Source organism: Gymnodraco acuticeps, unplaced genomic scaffold (genome assembly GCF_902827175.1).
Source record: "Gymnodraco acuticeps unplaced genomic scaffold, fGymAcu1.1, whole genome shotgun sequence".
Taxonomy (NCBI): Eukaryota; Metazoa; Chordata; class Actinopteri; order Perciformes; family Bathydraconidae; genus Gymnodraco; species Gymnodraco acuticeps.
Genome location: NW_022992009.1, coordinates 89,592 through 106,404, shown reverse-complemented (window position 1 = coordinate 106,404; position 16,813 = coordinate 89,592). Strand labels below are relative to the sequence as shown.

At 42.1% G+C, this 16,813-nt stretch overlaps 1 protein-coding gene across 2 annotated transcripts in view; it reads right to left on the bottom strand.

The window, feature by feature from the left end:
* LOC117536485 (tenascin) overlaps positions 1-15,838 on the bottom strand; it is an 84,198-nt gene extending 68,360 nt beyond the window's left edge. The window contains exons 1-3 of one of the 2 annotated variants that reach the window (XM_034201386.1): positions 15,698-15,838; positions 15,073-15,170; positions 13,874-14,290 (exon numbers count right to left, since the gene is read on the bottom strand). The gene's annotated coding sequence lies outside the window, so the exon portion shown is untranslated. The remainder of the gene's footprint in view (positions 1-13,873; positions 14,291-15,072; positions 15,171-15,697) is intronic. The other variant, XM_034201388.1, reaches the window with a different exon arrangement.
* Positions 15,839-16,813: the final 975 nt, after the last annotated feature.

Below are 16,813 nucleotides of genomic sequence, written 5' to 3'. Positions count from 1 at the left end.
ATCAACGAGGCTAGCTGGATGCAAACGATGCAAACAGGTAAATGCTATCTTTTGTTTCCCATGCTTGCTCTTCAAACAGCCGGGGACAGGCAGATCTGTTCAGAAACTAGACAAAAGTTAAACAAGTACAAACCACAGACTGTCTGTGTCATGGAGAATACAGTCGCTGGTTTATTTATGTCTGTATAGGCCGTTGTTGTGAGTGTGGACGGTCGGAGCATATATAACGTTAGCTTAGCCAAGCTCCATTCAGAAAACAAGCATTCTAAAAGGTTTTTCGCCTGCCGTCTGTCTGCAGACTTGTCAAAGCATTAATTCATGGTTTTTACTAACCGGTATCAGTATGTTGTTACGTCGGCATCATTTAGAAACGTGTATTACAATTTAATCACGGTAAGATATGTTCATTTTGTTGTAGTTGTAGCTCCCGAGCCAGCGCGTCTTGTTTGAATGATGCGAGTAAACACAGCTTGCAGCCGCGGTGAAACTCGAGCGACTTGAGCGATGCGATAGGAGCGTTTAGAGCGAAGCGAATATTCGCATCGCGTCCGGTCTGAACGCAGCATTAAAGCGAGCTCCGCGCTGCACTGGAAACGCGCCATTACATCACCAGAAGTCCTAATTTAAGGGGTCATTTCTCCCAAAAAAAAATGTTTTACTCACTATATCAAAAGCCCCACCAAAAATATTTCCCACCAGCCGCCACTGGCTTTACCCATTCTGGCTTCAACCACAACCCCTCCTGCAGGCAGGCTGAGGCCGGGCATAAGCTACATTCCATTGAAGCTACTTCCTCCTGCGCCTCACCTCTAAAACAGGCGTCAGGGTAGCGCTGGCAAGAGGCAGTTGCAACAAATTCACGATATGTTTCGTATATTGTTATGACATTTGGGTCATGCAGAGTGAGATCGCTACCCTTTTAAGAGAGGGGTGTGGCGCGTGCATGTGTGCGCGGGCATGGTATGGTAGACCGAGCGGGATACATGTTTTCTAGAAATAACGAGGCAGCAGAAAAAGGAAGGTCTGTGATCTTGCGAATCTATCTTGCGAAACAGAAGAGCTAAATAAATGCAACGGCCTCCCAAGAAGAGCTCGTCTCTCTCCAGTCTTTCCGATAAAATGGGTTATTGAACCCGAAGCGTGTTGCTTCTGCCCTGGGAGACGACAGAGAGCCATCCCCCCCGTTTCCTCGACTACAGTCTGGGAGCCGACAGGAAGTTCAACACTATGCATTGCTACCTTTAGTTCAGGGTTAAGGTGAGTCCCAGCAGGCAGTGTTGGGTGTAACGTGTTACAGTATGGAGTTCAGTAACGTATTACTTGCATTACTAATGCAGTTCGGGTAATTACTACCCATTACAATGCTCAGTAACTAACGCAGTTTCAAGCTTCAACACAGTGTTACCTGAAATAAATGGCGTTTCGTAGGGCTTCTTTTCCTCAATGACCAAGTCGCTGCACATTATGCTGTTTATGACACGACCAGATACTAAATACATTAGGAATTCACTCCCAATATTAATTGAATGATTATTGACTGAATGATCGTATTTTTCTCTTTTTCTTCTCCACTAAGAAATATTCCGTTTCTCGTTGCACCAACGGCTGGATCTGCGACAACAACATCTCCTCGGCAGTAGGGGTGCAACAACTAATCGACTTAATCGATTACCAAATTAGTTGGCAACTAATTCAGTCGTCGATTCATTGGTGACGTCATCACGTGTGTTTTACGCGCCGTTAAGTTCCAACGTATTGGTCTTTTATCGGTACCGGAGACATTTATAAAATATATGTCATGTATTATTGCTAAAAAACATTATATCGCAGTCTTAGTGTCGCCAACTCGTTTCTAAATATGCAAAAGACAACAAATGCGTCTTTGATGTATTTTCGATCAGACGAGATCTCTCTCCCCCGTCTGTGTGCGAGGGGGCGGGGCAGTTTACACACACGCAGCTGCTACATGCAGCAACACACTGCGGAGATGGCGGAGAGAACGCGCTCCGAGGTGTGGTTAAACTTTACCCGTCTCAATGTGGACAATGCTCGTTGCCAAAAGTGCAATAAGAGTTTAGCATGTAAGGGCGGGAACACGAGCAATTTGTCTAAACATTTAGCAAAAATGCACCATCCAGACGGAGGAATGTACCGGGTTCGACCATCTTTCTAGCAGCTCTGTAGCCCCATCCACGAGTAACGTTTCCACGTCAGGTGTTATGTATGCTAGCAGCACCACACGGAGTTAACTACATGATACAAACATGGATTAATGATTAGAGGTAACTGAGTTATTTAGTTTGTTAAAATTTCAGCTATTCTGTTTACAGTCTGTCGACAGATTACTTAATACGATTTGTTAAATGCTCAGGGCAATCTCGATGACAAAGGTCAATGTTCCCCCCTTTCTACGCACGGAGATAATGTAATCTTAATAGTGTGCAGGCCAAGGCTGGCTCTTCAATGCAGATATTAACGACGCGCTTTAAAGTTCATATCATCATTCAGCGGAACTCTTTCAGCCAGTCAAGTAAGGAGAAACTACGTGTGCACCGGCTATTCGGGTAAATAATATTAATAGCTGTCTCTCCCCAGTTCAAATCACCCACTGCTCAGGGAAATCTCCTCATGCATTGCCTTTACGCATCTAGTGTTCGAATACAACATTACTAACCTATAACTCCGCTCAACTGGGAAAAGAGAAGAAGAAGAAGAAGAAAGAAGAAGAAGAAGAAGAGAATCCTCCAGGAGCACAGCGTTCCTAATCATGAGGAACTATAGGCCCAGTCACACACCTGGAGTTCCTAGGCATCACATCAAGCTCATGGTATTAACGTTCCTCTAACCAAACTGCGTGCATCCACATAAACGTCTTCAACGACAGTTGCTCTTCCTCATCGGGCAACCGTACTTTGCATGTGGATATTCTTCGGCACGCCATCATCTCCCGTTTCCTGGACGTGGCATCCGCCGGCCTCACGACGACCGCGTTTTCCCCGACTTAAGGACGTGCACCGCACATCCTCCGTTTTGGGGGGGACATCTGCATGAGATCATCCGCATAGCGGCACACTCAGATTTCCACTATTGCTACACATCTATTATCACACTCGCTGGATCTAACACTAGCGTCCCTCAGAAAAGAAGTCAATCGAGACGTCAGCTTTTCTGACATATCCTTTCACGCCAGCCATTTTAGCTTATATCTTAAGCACTCCAAATGCGGCGGCGCCTGCTCCGTCATCGCCGCCCGCATCGACTCCCAGTTCTGCCCTTATAAATCCATGATCAAATTCCTACAGCTTAGACCTACCTCTAATCCTCTCTCACCATTATTCCTTATCTCAGGGAATTTTCCTTTAACTCAACGACAGTTCAATATCTATTTAAAACAAGTCCTCATTAAATCCGGGTTATAACCCCTTCTATACACAGGGCATTCCTTTAGAATAGGCGCAGCTACTTCCGCTGCTAATCAAGGTGTCTCATCCTCATCTCTGCAACAACTCGGACGGTGGTCCTCCTCCGCTTTCTCATCCTACATTCGCCCTGACCTCAATGCCGTGCTGGCTATCCAAAGGTCTCTCCAACCTTAAAATTGGTACGTATGCATATAACTGGTGGTGGTTCCTAGCATGTCAGCACGTATGTCGCCCCGCGGCTCATGTTTATTCCTGCATATCTAACCCTGTATGTCCAGGTTGTAAAACCTTCGGGTCTGTATAAATGTGTCCCTGCTAAGGCAGGTTGCCCCCCACGTTCGGGAAGCCCTGCACGTTCCGGGCGCCCCGCACGTCGGGTCGCCCGGTGCGTCCGGGATGCCCCGTACGTCCGGGATGCCCCGTACGTCCGGGATGCCCTGTATGTCCGGGATGCCCTGTATGTCCAGGATGCCCTGTACGTCCAGGATGCCCTGTATGTCCAGGATGCCCTGTACGTCCAGGATGCCCCGTACGTCCGGGAAGCCCCGTATGTCCGGGTCGTTAACCTCCGGTCCGTATAATGTGTCCCTGCTAAAGTCAGGTTGCCCCGCACGTTCGGGATGCCCCGTACGTCTGGGACGCCCTGTATGTCCAGGATGCCCCGTACGTCCGGGACGCCCTGTACGTCCAGGATGCCCCGTCCGGGATGCCCTGTACGTCCGGGAAGCCCTGTATGTCCAGGAAGGATGCCCGGGAGGCATCAGATGTTTAAATTCTCACATGTATTAACCTCTCATTTCCATCCATAGAATTCCACTGCATCCCACAAGGTAAGATTCTTCACGTTCAGTACTTCATACTTCATTCTTTTGGGGGTTCATCGGAAACGGTTCTTCCCTTCCCGATTGATATCCTACAAAACCTGGGCCTAATCGCCAAAACACCATTTCATTCACTTGTTATAAACTGTCATCATTATGTTTCATTTATATAATGTGACCGATAATAAATATGTATTCCATACATCACGTCTCTCCTGATTGAAATGAAGCTTAGCGCAAGTTCAGACAGGAAGACCTATCACTCCGTATTGCACGTCATGGCAATACTCGCTCCCTGCACTAAATGACAGGGAGCGCCACTCCTCAGCTAACCTATCACTCCCCTCCATTTACAAGCCTAATTATCGCACCTGTTAATCCCTCTATATATGCACTCCCCTTTCCTATCAGCTGTCTTCCAGGTGTCAACGCGCAACCCTCCTCCACCCCTTCGCCTCCTGCTTTCAACTCAGGGCCAAGCTTAACCTTCTGCCTTCCAACCGGACCTAACCACTTATCAACACCACTAGTGTCTAGACCCAGGGGGGTTCATCGGAAACGGTTCTTCCCGATTGATATCCTACAAAACCTGGGCCTAATCGCCAAAACACCATTTCATTCACTTGTTATAAACTGTCATCATTATGTTTCATTTATATAATGTGACCGATAATACATATGTATTCCATACATCACGTCTCTCCTGATTGAAATACTGTTCAATGCAATGTTAATACAAAAATCTGTTTATTATTTTTTTAACTTAAAGTTTTTGAAAAGTTATTCCATTGTAAAACATAAGAATATTTCAAAGCAAAGCAGCTAACAGGTGCAAACAAATTAAGCAAACAGGGGATTGCCAACAACTGCAGTCCCTCAAATGACCACTTGAGGCTGTGGGAGATCCCCAATGGAGGGAAAAGATAAAGAGGAGTTTCCCCTACATTTCTTCAACCTTGTTCCTTTCTTATGGGATGACTGCGTTTATCAACCTTTGCACTATCATCCCAATCAAATATGGACATAAAATAAGTAGAAAAAGAGTCGACCAACATTTGTAAGGCTATTAAATACAGAGTTGGTACGAGTTAAACACTTACGGCCCGTCCACACTACAGCTTAAAAAAAAGCTTGGAGCTGGGCGTGTCTGAAGCTCGACCAACAACCAATCACATGAATCTCCCGCCCCTGACACACAAGCAGCGGTTTGATTGGCTAGAGCTTGTACTGGCATATGATTTGATTGGCTGACGCTTCCACCGAAAGCTTCAGAAGCTTCAAAAGTTGAAAATTGCTTAACTTTTGCAGCCTGAAACGCCAGGAAAGCTCCGCTCTGCTTCCCACAATGCAGTTAGGCGAAAAGTGACGTCACCCCATTCAAATTGAATGGGCAGACGCGTTGGAAACCGTTTTTGAAGCTGTCGAAGCTGTAGTGTGGACGGGCCGTTAAAGAGCAACTTGCAGGCTTTTTTTTAATTACATTTATGCTTAAACTTGCCTGAAAATTACAATTTAAAAAAAAAGTAAATGCAGGATTTCATATGTTTCACGAGACATAAGGCCAGGAATTCAGAGGGGAAAGTAGCCGTTTTGAGTTCTGCAGGGCTCGCGATGCAGGACACAGGACCGCAGGATCATCCATGACTCCGGATCCCAGCGTATATAGACACCAAAAAGAAAGAAATGTGGGGAAGCTGGGTTAATCGGAACATGAGAGTACACAGGTATAGACAGAGAGAAGGAAGAAGTAAGATGTCCCCCGACAAACTAAGCCTATATCAGAAAAACTAGGGGCTGAATCTAATCAGCCCTAACTATAAGCTTTATCAAAAAGGAAGGTCTTAAGCGCACTCTTAAAAACGGATAGGGTGTCTGCCGCCCGAACACAAACTGGAAGCTGATTCTACAAATGTGGAGCTTGATAAGAAAAGGCTCTGGCTCCCATTGTACTTTTAGAGACTCTAGGAACAACCAACAACCCTGCATTCTTGGAACGCAATGCCCTAATAGGACAGTAGGATATAATGAGTTCTTTAAGGTAAGATGGCGCCTGCCCATTAAGGGCTTTGTAGGCGAGAAGAAGAATTTTAAATTCTATCCTGTGTTCTATAGGGAGCCAGTGTAAGGCAGCCAGAACAGGAGTAATGTGGTCCCTTTTCCTAACTCTGGTTAGTACACGAGCTGCAGCATTTTGAATCCGCTGAAGCGACTTGACTGACTTCTTGGTACACCCTGATAATAAAGAGTTACAATAATCCAGCCTTGAAGTAACAAATGCATGGACTAGTTTCTCTGCATCGTTTTGAGGCAAGATATGCCTGATCTTTGCAATGTTATGTAGATGGAAGTAGGCGGTCCTTGAAATAGATTTTATGTGGGCGTTAAAGGATAAATCCTGATCAAATATAACACCAAGATTCCTTACAGTCTCACTGGAGGCCAAATTAATGCCATCCACAGTTAGTATATCTTTAGATAATTTGTTTCGTAGATTCTTCGGGCCAAGTACAATAACTTCAGTTTTGGTCGTGTTTAACATCAAAAAGTTTAAGGTCATCCACGTTTTCAAGTCCTTGAGGCAGTCTTGAATTTTATTTAGATGATTAATTTCATCAGGCTTGATTGATACATATAGTTAAGTATCATCCGCATAACAATGAACATTTACAGAATGATCCCTTATAATATTGCCTAACGGAAGCATATATAATGTGAACAAAATAGGTCCGAGCACTGAGCCCTGTGGCACTCCATGGCTAACTTTGGTTTGCGTGGAAGATTCATCATTGACACGTACAAACTGAGAGCGTTCAGATAGATAGGACCTAAACCAGCCTAAAGCAGTTCCCTGTATGCCAACTAAGTGCTCTAGTCTTTGCAATAGGATATCATGGTCGATAGTATCAAATGCAGCACTGAGATCGAGCAAAACAAGAATAGAGACAAGACCCTTGTCAGAGGCTATTAGAATGTCATTTGTGACTTTAACCAGAGCTGTCTCTGTGCTATGATGTGTTCTAAAGCCAGACTTAAAATCTTCAAATAGATCATTGTTTTTTAAGTAATCACACAACTGTTTTGCGACTGCTTTCTCAAGAATTTTTGAGAGGAACGGAAGATTAGAAATAGGTCTATAATTGGCTAAAACCTCTGGATCGAGGTTGTGCTTTTTAAGAAGCGGTTTTATCACTGCTACTTTGAATGATTGTGGAACATAGCCTGATAATAAAGACATATTCATAATATTTAATAAAGAAGTGCTAATTAATGGAAAAACTTCCTTCAACAGCTTAGTTGGAATTGGGTCTAACATACACGTTGATGGTTTAGAAGAGAGAATCATTGAATTTAATTGTTCAAGGTTTATGGCTGAAAAGCATTCTAGTTTACTATCTAGTGTAATATTAGAACTTACATTTCCGGGAGCTGTTGATAACACTATACTTGTCAAAGGCAAGAGGTCATTAATTTTGTTTCTAAGAGTAACAATTTTATCGTTAAAAAAGCACATCAAATCATTACTGAGTGCTATGGGAATAGAAGGCTCAATCGAGCTATGGCTCTCTGTCAGCCTGGCTACAGTGCTGAAAAGAAATCTTGCATTATTCTTATTCTCATCTATTAATGAAGAGTAGTAGGCTGCTCTCGCTTTACGCAGTGCTTTCTTATATTCATTGAGAGTAATATGCCAAATTAAACGAGATTCTTCAAGTTTAGTGGAACGCCATATCCTTTCAAGTTGTCTCGACTTTTGCTTTATTTTGCGGGTTTCGGCATTATGCCATGGAGCTAATCTATGTTGTTTTATTTTCTTCTTTTTCAAAGGAGAAACAGAGTCTAATTTTATTCGCAGCGCATCTGTAGCACTATCAACAACATGATCAATTTGGGGTGGTGTACATTTTGTATAAGTTTCCTCCCCTACATGCAGACATGCTATCGAGTTAAGTATTGGTGGAATCTCTTCCTTAAATTTGGCTATAGCACTAACAGATAGGTTTCTGCTGCAGGAGGTGTTGACTAATGCTTTGTAGTCTAGTAACAGTACTTCAAAAGTTACTAAGAAATGGTCGGATAAAGCAGGATTATGCGGTTCGACGAGTAGTTGCTCAATTTCAATACCATAAGTCAGAACAAGGTCGAGAGTGTGATTATAGCAGTGGGTTGGTTTATTTACACTCTGACAAAAACCAACAGAATCTAATATAGAGTTAAATGCAACAGTAAGGCTATTTTTTATCATCGTCAACATGAATAATAAAGTCACCTACGATAATTACTTTATCTGTTTTAAGAACCAAAGTTGATAAAAACTCAGAGAATTCTGAATAAGGACCTGGTGCACGGTACACTGTAACAAATAAGATTGGCTGCAAAGTTTTCCAGGTCGGATGCGTAAGACTAAAAACGAGACTTTCAAAGGAGGTATAATTTAATTTTGGTTAGTATTGATAAGTAAACTTGAGTCAAAGATTGCTGCAACTCCACCTCCTCGGCCCGTGCCTCGGGCAATATGAGTATTGATATGGCTGGGTGGAGTGGCCTCATTAATGCTGACATATTCTTCATGTCTCAACCAAGTTTCAGTGAGACAGCATATATCAATATTATAATCTGATCATTCATCAATATTGCTTTAGATGCTAGAGATCTTATGTTTAAGAGACCACATTTAATATTCCTGTTTTGTTGCACTGTAGTAGTTGTTACATTTACTTTTATTAGGTTATTATGTATGACACCTCTATTAGGTTTTACCTTAAATTGTCCTTGGGCAGACACACACACCGTTAATATTGGGTATTTTATTGGATTCGGGATTCCTATGGATGACTGCCTAGGAGAGAGCGCAGAGAAGCGTGTAAGACTGCAACTCCGCCTCCTGGTCTCAACTCCAGTTTGTCATGGATTAAGTCCACATAGCCCTGAAATGTTTGCCAAAATGAGATTTGCACCATCCAAAGTAGGATGAATGCCATCTCTCTTAATCAGATCAGGTTTTCCCCAGAAGGCTGTCCAATTATTTACGAAGCCCACATTGTTTGCTGGGCACCACCAAGACAACCAGCGCTGAAATGATGACATGCGGCTATACATGTCATCATTGATCAGATTGGGGAGGGGACCAGAGAAGATTATGGTGTCCGACATTGTTTTAGCATAACTACACACCGACTCCACATTAAGTTTGGTGCATTCTGATTGGCGTAAACGAACATCATTACCACCGACGTGAATAACAATCCTACTGTATTTACGTTTATTTTTAGCCAGCAGTTTAAGATGCGCCTCAACGTCACCCGCTCTGGCCCCCGGAATGCATGTGACTGTGGAGGCTTCGGTCTCTAAATTCACGTGTCTCAAAATAGAGCTACCAATAACCAGAGTTGGCTTCTCAGCGGGTGTCTCGCTGAGTGGGGAATATCTGTTAGATACGTGAATGGGTTGGTGGGGACCTGCGGGTTTCGCGTTATGCCCCTTCTGAACAGTCACCCAGTCTTCCTGCTGCTCGGGAGTTGCCGGGGGACGGCTAATAGGAGCTAGCTTTTTCCGGTCCGCACCGGCTAACATGGGCTTTACTGTAGCTGAGTTACTTTCTAAGATGCGGAGCCGGGCTTCTATGGCTATGATTCCCGCCTCCAACCTAACAACTATACTACATTTAACACATGTATTGGTACCAGTAAAGGAGGTAGGGAAGTAACCAAACATGAGACAGGAAGAGCAGGAAATAACACCCGAGGGTGGGGAAAGAGCCATGGCTAGCTATCAAGCTAAAGTAGCTACCGTTAGCAAACCCGAAAAGAGTGTAGGCAACTGTGGACTTACAGTCGCACAGCGGCTTTGGAAAAAGCTTGCCGGCGGGCGTGTCTGAAGCTCGACCAACAACCAATCACATGAATCTCCCGCCCCTGACACACAAGCAGCGGTTTGATTGGCTAGAGAAGAAGCTTCCAACGCCGCTGTGTGGACGGGCCACAACGAGAGTTGTGAGTGCTTAAGCTGTAGTAACGTGTGATTACAACGTCAGGCAGTTGCCATGATCAAGAGTTTTAAAACGATCGATTAAGTTAAGATAATAAGCTATCAGCAACAGAACAGGCACACGGGATACCCGGAGATGACAATGACAACAACAACCGAAAGTTAAAACATGCTTACTGCAATAGTCGTCCGTGTATATACTACTTTAGTTATAGTCTGATATATGATAGCTAACTTTACAATGTTGTGATGTGACTGACGTTAGTTAACATTAACTGTAGCTAACGCCGGTCACTCACCAAGACAGCTGCTCTGTTCTCCACTGGTTCTCCTCACACCACAGCTCCATTTCTCTCCGATGGCCGTTATTTCTTCTAATCCTTGGCTGCTCCTGGTCTCTTGGACGCCTAGCAGGCTCATAATTATATGGTTTGTGGTCCGTCATGTGTATTCGAATATACATTTTCAACCTCTTCTGTGTCAAAACTAGCATTGTGAACCATGTTTATTCATACCTTTTTATGCGGAAGTAAAAATGTCATACAAAAACGACGCCAGATGTCACTGAAGTGTATATTTCTGTATTTCTCTTTGAAAATCTAGTGTACATCATTTCCCTACACATTTATTCACTGGGGTCTCTTACCTGCAAGTTGCTCTTTAACTAACATGTTTAATGTTTTAGCATGATTGCAACAAACACTGAACAGCTGTGGTTGAGTGTCCTTAGTGTGGTGGGTATTTGGACACATTGAAATGTTGGACTGATGGCTATAATAAAAGTCAAAGATGTAGTAAAGTTTTGACAATTGACCCTGAGAGGAAGATGAATCTCTAATGACATTACATAAAAAACATAGAGATAAATATGAACACTATGATGGTGAGGAAATGTCCCATGATTCTGGGAACTACTGATGTCTGCACTATTCTGTGCCAATAATACATTTAGTATATTTTGAGATGTTTGAGACAATCGGACAATTCTAAAAAAAAAAGGATAGCAAAAAAAAGGCAATTAAAACATTTAAATATCAAGATTTAGATAAATATAAAATAACAACAAAAGCCAAAGGATTATGACCTGAACATACTAAACTCTCTTCTACAGCAGAGACACCTCTCTGTAAATAGAGTTTGTAAACTGTACCCTGTACATTATGTTGTTTGTCATCCTTATTGTTGTTCTGTTGTTTTTATGTTACATGTGTAACTAATGTCCTGCAGGTCACCCTAGAAAAAGAGATCTTTAGATCTCAAGGGGCTTTCACCTGGTTAAATAAAGGCTACAAACAAACAAACACCAAATCATAGGTTTGCTACAGAACATAAATGTATATGTTCCCCTGGTGGTCCAATTGTTAAAGCTATGTGATCCCCTCCAGACATTATGTATGACCTAAAAACACTCTGAATAATACGTTTGTGGTGCTCTTTTTCCCTTGTTAGAACTGCATGCCTCATTACAACATGCAGAAGGCAAATGGTATCAGAAGTCTCAAACTGATGCATTTCATATGGGAACCCACATGTTCTCCTTGGTGCTAAATTGACTTGACTCAGAGAGTTCAGCATCTGCAGTCAGTCTGCACCCCGCCGTCAGCCACCCCATTCACCTCAATGGGAACAATTAGCTTGTAAATACCTGCCGCTGACAGCTGCTGCAGCTGCTCCGGTTGCACCTTCTCGGAAAGACAGGGCAATAGAAAGTCCCTGAACGCACCATAAAGACTGCACACTTGCTCTTCACCTTTACCTTCTCACACTGCTGCTGATTGTATTCCTCCTGTTCACACACCTAGCCTCTGAAGCCAAAAAGAACACTCCTCCATAACTTGATATCCAAACTTGGCTGTGTTTAATGACGTGTAAACAAGAGATACCTGGAGGCGTGCAGTTTAACAATACAATTAATTTATAACCTGCTACTGTACCTCTATTCTCATTTCAGAACTTTATTTCTTCAACATATACGTAAACCAAAAACAGACCAATCTTTGGAAATTAAAACTTCCCTCTGATCAAATACTATAGAAAACAGCAATTCATCCTGTACCTCCAAATCAGTAAAGATGTTCTGCTTTTGATAACTTGGTCAAATTAGTACTCAGATTTTTCTATGCAGCAGAACCAGAGATTTAGTCTTTTTTATTCCACAAATTCTTCCATATTCCTTAAAAACTGGCGCCTACATTACCCATAATTCAACTTAATCACAGACAGCTGGGTGTGAGAGCCAGGTGTGTTTGGCTCGTTTGGTGCTAATGTAGCCTGGAGCCTCCAACCTGCAGCAGAGGGGTGTGACATCATTTCTTTCAAACTCCCCCTCTTTTTTTCCTTCTCAAATGTGTAAACTCAACCAACACTGACTCCGGTGACATCACTTGGGGACATTTATCAGTCTTCATACAGCTTCCTCTGGATACACAAAACCCCTTTTGCAGACAGCTTTTAAAAACATGTACAGCAGAACTCCTAAACAACCCATCATGTGGAACACTGCCCCCTGTACATTTTTAACTCACTCAGTAAAGGCTAACGACATGTAAACGATGTGAACAATAGTTTGTGGACTTTTTGCAGGTCAATGGCGTGTTTTGATTTGTTGTTGGTGGTGATGTAATGATGGACAGCCATTACGGTACAAGCCTTCTTTCCCAAATATCAGTCAAGTGAACTCTCTAAAGTCTGAACAGTCAGACAGGATGATGTCACGTGTGCACAACAAAACAAAACCACTTCACTCTCAAGATTTGTAATTTTCACGTTAATGTGCTTCCATTTTCATCTGCCACCTCTATAACACTGCAGCACATTTCAACTATTGCCTACATGCATGCAGGAGCTTTAAGATGGAGTGGATGCGGTTGAATCCCCCATAATGCCTTGATGTTAGTGAAGTGCATTTAACATCTGGATAAACCACCATGCACACATGGTGATTCCACTTGTTTCCAACATGAATTCACTTGTTTAAGGCAATCTTTCAAATGTTCCGGACGAACATCTGTCTTATCTCTGTTTTGTAATTAACATGAACCAGGGTGAAATAATATCATCCTAATTGCAGACTGGAAATAAGAGATACTCAGAAAATGTATTTCATTGCATAAGAAAATTCACTTTTTGAGTGCCACAGAAGTTTCTATTGTTCAACAGCTGGTGTCCCGAAAGAATGAAAAAAAAAAGTTTTCTGATTATTCAAGATTGAAAGTCTTTATTGTCATATGCACAGTAGCTACAGTGTAGACATGGCAATGCAAATCTTAAGTCCCAAGCTCCTCCAACAATGCAACATGGTTATATAGGACATCAAACAAATAAAATAAAAATAAATGGTTGCAAGAGGAAACAGAGTAGAATAGATTAGAATAAAAATATTCAGAATGTGGTTGCATATTATCATTATTTTTGTGATGACTGATTCTCTAAAGTGAGTCATACAGTTTTGTTTCCAAAACATTAGCATTAGTATCACATAAGACCATCTGAGAGTGAGTTTTAATAATGCCTATTGCCTTGTCATTCTTATCCCTGCATATAATACAATATCTATAATATAAATCAACCTATTCCAAAATGTCCTGAATGATTATGAATCAAATATGTGTATCTAAGCACCCTGAGAGTGGAGGAGCATCTTACCTGCTGTGGTCTGCAGACTTCCTCTGAGTGTGACTGACTGACCAGCAGGAGAGGAAGGGCGGGGGATGGACAGAGGAGAGAGCAGGGGAAAAAGAGAAGCCGAGGGGAGGAGAGCTGTAAAGTTTTCTCATACTTGAAGAATTTTCCTCCCTCTCCTCCTCCTCTCTTTCTCTCTGATGTAATTCTATGTGCTTTACAAGTCCCTGTTGGGCGGAAGATTTGCGATGGAAAACATCTGAATCTTTGAATGTTCTTAAGGGAACGTTGGGGCCCGACGATCTCTGATGTGTTTTGTAGCGTCTCCTCTGCTGGACTCTCCATGGCGATAGACTGTGTTCCTGTTGTTGTTTCATCGGACACATCGTGATGCTGTGATAAACCTGCTCTCCATTCCCTGTCAGTGGAGCAGCTCAGGACCTGGCATCTCACACACACACACACACACACACACACACACACACACACACACACACCACACACACACACACACACACACACACACACCACACACACACACACACACACACACACACACCACACACACCACACACACACACACACACACACACACACACACACACACACACACACACACACACACACACACACACACGGCTGAAATATTACTTGTTCAGAAGGGGATGTTTAATAAATGTGTAGCCCTTATTATTATTCGAATTAACGAAAAATACAGTTTGCAAAGATACAAGGTTTCCCTAACATAAGTGATTTACTGATAATTTAACACGTCTATTTATGTTAAAGATATTTAAAAAATATTTAAATATATATATTTTTTATACTTTAATGATTGGATATTGAGTTAAGATAATACATAATACATTTAAACAATTTTAGCATAAAGCTGCAACATAACTTTATTGGGGCACCCTTTGACTGTAACTGCTGCTCTGTTCTATATGGATTTGATTTCTATGACATTGTTTTCATTGACAAAGTAATTGTATTACTTTCCTGAAGTGATTTGGTGTATCATGGTACATAAAGACCTTAAAGGAAAAGTGAAGTTGTTAAAAAGAAGAAAATATAAAAATCTATTTCACATCCTAAAAAACATTTGCAGTATATCAGCTGTAAAGCAGCTATGGTGCTCAAATGAAAGACATTTAGTCATTTAATCGCATCAAGCAGAACACTCCTGTCAGCATGACTCTGCACAATCTGTGTCACACACTCACAAGCCATGGACCTTCTTCATGGTACACACAACCTCAGGAGGAGTCAGAAACACCAGCAGGAGGAGAAGTGGTGTTCAGACGCCTCTGTCCCGTCCCACCTGTATTTATAAATGCACAAAGATCACAGCCCTGTGGGGGGGGGATAACACTCTGAAGATGTGACCCCTCCACCATCCTCTCACAGACAACATGAGCTTCTGTGTTTCTCACTATTTATGAACTTCCGCTCCCTGGTGCATCTCAAACAGATGCTGAAGGTGCACAGGGCTCGCCTTGACCTCCCTGGGGCCCAAATATCTGGTAAGGGGCCCTCCTACCTGACCCATGAGCCACATAAACCATTTTCTGTCATGGCTGACACCCCCGGCTCCCACTGCATTACCCCATCCCTCAGAACAGTCTGCTGCATCTGTCTGTCTGAGAATAAGTCATCAGTTACATCAGGCCCAAGGTACTGGCTCACCAAGATTTCCTTTCATCATTCATATTTTGGCATGAACTGCTTGATGTACACAATGCCCATCATGCCCAGGTTCAACATAGATATGTAATCAATAGTCACTCTGTTGGAGGACGATGTAATGTGTGCTCAAACACCAAACATGCATTCTATCATTTCACCTACTCTTTAATGAAGAAAGACACAAGCAGTGATCTCACAGCACCTTGTTGATGTAGTCGTGTCCAGGTCTACAGATACATGTTCACAAGTGTGCAGTGGACTGCTTCTGGATTCTGACACTGCCAGAGAAAGAAAATGCCAAATGGTGCTTTGGCTCGAGATTCTGCACATTGCATTCTCTTTGTTTTGAACACTATAGCTCTTTTTCATTTGAAATGAATATGTTGAATAGAGTTTGTGGTTTTAGTTAACATTTTTCTAGTTAATTACTTTTGACCTTTTGATCTTTTACTGTTTATATTGTGACCATTTTGCATAAAGGAGTAAATAACTCTAATGTAAAAACCTACTTGGCCATGAATCTGATTGTCATTACTTGGTAGTTTTACAGATTTAAGATACAGTAAAACATAACAAATATTGACATGTATATAATTTGTGTTGATGGATGACTGTACTCTTACTTCTCTTCAGCAGTTAAAGTCTTTTTATATGTTTTGTCAAAGGGAAGTCAAGTTGTGTGTTGATTGAAAGCATAGTTTAGGAGTGAAGAATATATCGCTCCTTCAAAGAGAACACATGGGATAGGCAGGACAGGAGGGGTCAGCCAGAGGAGAAAGATTTATACTCACATGAATTACGAGATCTACTGCTGGGTCAGTCCGCTACCAAAATACATATATCTGTTTCTGTGCTAAGCTGTGTTTCAATCTTATTGTGGTTGCTGCTTTTACACCTGGAACACCTGGAACACCTGGAGTTTTGTGATGGTAACTCCATTTTAGAATGAAAACAAAACAAAAAGTTAAAGAAAAATCAATACAAATATTTAGAAAAACACAATAAATGAGAGAAGATAAATACAAATAAAGCTATTAACATAAGGAAGTTAAAGACAACACACAACTTTATTTTAGCAAACAGAAAAACGCAATGTACATAGTCTGAAGATGTGAAGTAGATTCCCTTTACTATTGAGGTGTTTGAGGATTTTCTAAAGAAATGTCCTCATAAGATTATGGTGTTATTAAGTTATTAAATATGTACCCTAAAGCTTTTTTAATTATGCCAGGCTATTACCACTTGACGCCACTCTTGGCTGCAGCAGCAGGACGTAAA